The sequence below is a fragment of the Mizuhopecten yessoensis genome, unplaced genomic scaffold (genome assembly GCF_002113885.1).
Source record: "Mizuhopecten yessoensis strain PY_sf001 unplaced genomic scaffold, ASM211388v2 scaffold1975, whole genome shotgun sequence".
Taxonomy (NCBI): domain Eukaryota; kingdom Metazoa; phylum Mollusca; class Bivalvia; order Pectinida; family Pectinidae; genus Mizuhopecten; species Mizuhopecten yessoensis.
In genome coordinates this window covers 589-3,907 of record NW_018404315.1, presented here as the reverse complement: position 1 = coordinate 3,907, position 3,319 = coordinate 589, and the positions used below count along the sequence as shown (strand labels likewise).

The window sequence follows — 3,319 nt, the reverse complement described above, 5'->3', positions numbered from 1 at the left end:
CAGTGAGTGGTATGGAGTCCATCACATTGTCTGGTTCATCATTGTTCGATATATCACTGTCGTCCCAGGACACTGGCTCCGTGGACAGCAGCAAACTGCAATATGTAAGCTTGATAATGACATATTTGTATTACCTGGTATATAATAAAAATGTTGTGTTCAGATTTAACCATAAAAAACACAAAACCTAGATTTCATGGACATGCACATCATCAGCTGGGTTCTGCAATTCCCAGCCAGTAGACAAACTTAAGTCAAAATACATATACTGAACAAATAAGAAACGCACAATTAAATTATGCAATCAATAGCCTATGATATTTTGGGAAATTTGTACAAAATTTTATATCAATATGAAGGGACAAGTCTACTCTTTACAATACTGTAGAAGAAAAGTCTGTGTGACATCACTCGTGTCATCAGTAGTTACTCACAGATGCTCAATGGGAGACATGTCAGGGCTATATGGGGGCCATTCCAGAGGCTGAACGTTGTTTGCCGTGAGAAAATTATGACAGATTCTGGCAACATGCGGTCAAGCATTGTCTTGCTGGAAAATTAGGTTATGACGTCTGAGAAGTGGAAGGACATATGGTTGGAGGATCTGGTCTCTGTATCAAAAGACATTGAGGTTTTGATCCAGGACCACTAAGGGGGATTTTACTCCATGGGAAATGCTTCCCCAGACCATTACAGAAGCCCCACCAATCTATCGTGTTCAACCATGCATGTGTCGGCGAAACGCTCACCGCGTCTGCGATATACCCTTTTTCTTCCGTCTGAGCGATACAGATAGAATCTAGACTCGCCGGTGAACATCGCATGCCTCCATCGACGCATCCCAAACCTATTTGGGCCATGTCTGCGCATCCAGTCAAGACGCACTTGCCGCCTCCGTGGTGTCAGAGGTGGCCAGACATAAGGTCGGCGCGCAATAATTCTCTCGGCACGCAAGCGGTTCCTGGCAGTTTGAGGACTTATGGGTCTGCCATGAGTACGTAAGGTATGCGACGCAGTCTCTACAGCAGTCTTGAATCTGTTGCGCACAATCGAATCGCCCTGTCTTGTCGTGCGGTCGTTACACGCTGACGACCGCTCCTGGGACGATCGGAAACTAACCCAGTAGCACGGAAACGTGTACAGAGACGGTTAATTGTACACTGGCCAACACCAAACTGCCGTGCGACAGCAGTTTAGCTATGATCATCCATCAACATCGCAATTGCTCTACCCCTCTGAATTTGCGTTAAGCATGGCATCTCAGTCAATGGCGAAATCAAAATGCCAACGTGGAAAATTAATGTGGCTGAACTTATAGTATCTGTTGAGATTATTTGTTTGAAAAACTTCGGCTTGGCTTGATCACGCCGCATGATTTGGACTAAAGAAGCTCACAAAGTCACACAATGACATTGTCACGCTTGGCTGATTTTAGGGTAGATTGTTGAGAAGGGAGATCGTTCTTGATGTAATACCTGACCAAATATTCCATTATTTCCTTACAGCTAAGGTGTACTGCAGGGGGGGGGGGAAACTTTGTGCGTTTCTTTTTTTGTTTAGTATAATATTAATATAATATAATATTATTAAACTGTTGCATGACGTTACCACTATATAACCCTACCAATTACAGATGACACTCAATCGACTGTAAATGTCATGGCCAACATGCTGACGTCATCATTATTATCATGACGTCATAATTGTACCATTGAACACTGCTGACGTTTCCATGGAAGTGGCTGTTCTATTCATTGAACATGGAAGTGGCTGTTCTATTCATTGAACTATCACACACGATGCATACACTTATCTGAACTAAAGGCCACATATGATAGCCTGCATTATGGTGTTTGCCTGCAAAGCTATGTCATTTATATCGATCATTAATGCCATATCAACACAGGTCAATGCTTAAATATTTCAAATGGAGCATTTAACACGAGCATACATAATACAGTTAGGATGGTTTAACTAAATGTTAAATATTATCAAACTGTTATATATAGCACAGGTCAATGGTTAATTATTTCACATGGAGCCTACATAATAATACATTTAAATATTAAATAATAAATTATAAGTACCGTACCGATGGTGATGCATCTGGCAATGGCGTTACACCAAGATCACAAATACTCTCACCCATGCTTTTCTGAGCTTCCAGAGAATCCTGCTTTGCAATATCTCTGGAAATTAAATATAACAGGATTGCGTTACAGATACAGAAAATTATTAATTTATAATATTATCAAAACGTAAATATTAACACATGTACAAATCTGCATATGAAATGATATACATCAGGCAAGTTCATTGAATTTATTACCTTTACTAACATTTCTTGTACATGTATTAAGAAAACAATAAGAATCATATACAATTTCAGTAAACTGCAAACTTATTTTTTCACATGTATCAATTAAATGTTACATTAGTATGTACAATCAAATTAATCTAACTCCGTGATGAAACTAATAAATCATCAATCATTGCAAATAGTGTAAAATATACTTACAAACATGTCCCACGCTTAAGCTTTGTGTGGACTTGATGTGGTGCGTTTTACCGTAAGAGCCTTTGTCAAAGGCTTTGTTTACCGCACCGCAATCCGGATTTTGGCAATTAACATACAAGTATCCACTCAATCCTTTCCTCAATTCTCCAACAATATTTAGAGATGGTAAAGGAATTGGCCCTAATTGGCACGATTGACATGAACTTAAATTGGACAGTAAAACTTCAAATTCAACAATCCTTCGGTCATCTTCCACCCAGAACNATGTTAAAGGAATTGGCCCTAATTGGCACGATTGACATGAACTTAAATTGGACAGTAAAACTTCAAATTCAACAATCCTTCGGTCATCTTCCACCCAGAACGTTCTGCATGCTTACCTAGCTTTATATTGTTAAACAAATGACAGTCGTCATTTTCACAACTTCGTTCACCTTTACAGACATGTCCATCGCTATAATTATGATCTTTAAGTACTTGCAATTTCTTGACAAGGCGTATTTTTGACGCGAGCCTCTTGAAGCGGCCGCTCAAATCACAAACAGCCGCCATTTGTTTACATTCGTTTCCTCAACGGGCGGTAACTCATGTCGAAATAACGTCGCGATTAGGGGAATTCCCAGATTACGAAATTTCCCGATGTCGTCCGATGTTTGCCGATAGTCATTTCTGTTGTGGTGGCGGGAGTTTTCGACTCCTGAACCACTCTCTCGAACTCCGGATTTGTGTTTGAGGAACAACACTTCATTTTAGACGAGGTGTTAGGTTTTGATTTAGTTTACGCTTTAAGTTAAACTACAA

General features: G+C 39.8%; 1 long non-coding RNA gene across 1 annotated transcript; it reads right to left on the bottom strand.

Moving 5' to 3' along the window:
* Window positions 1-6: 6 nt before the first annotated feature.
* LOC110444088 lies at window positions 7-2,767 on the bottom strand. The gene is made up of 3 exons (XR_002462197.1): window positions 2,519-2,767; window positions 2,093-2,189; window positions 7-95 (listed from the first exon to the last, which is right to left on the bottom strand). It is a non-coding gene; the product is annotated as an uncharacterized LOC110444088 (long non-coding RNA).
* Between the last annotated feature and the right edge of the window lie 552 nt (window positions 2,768-3,319).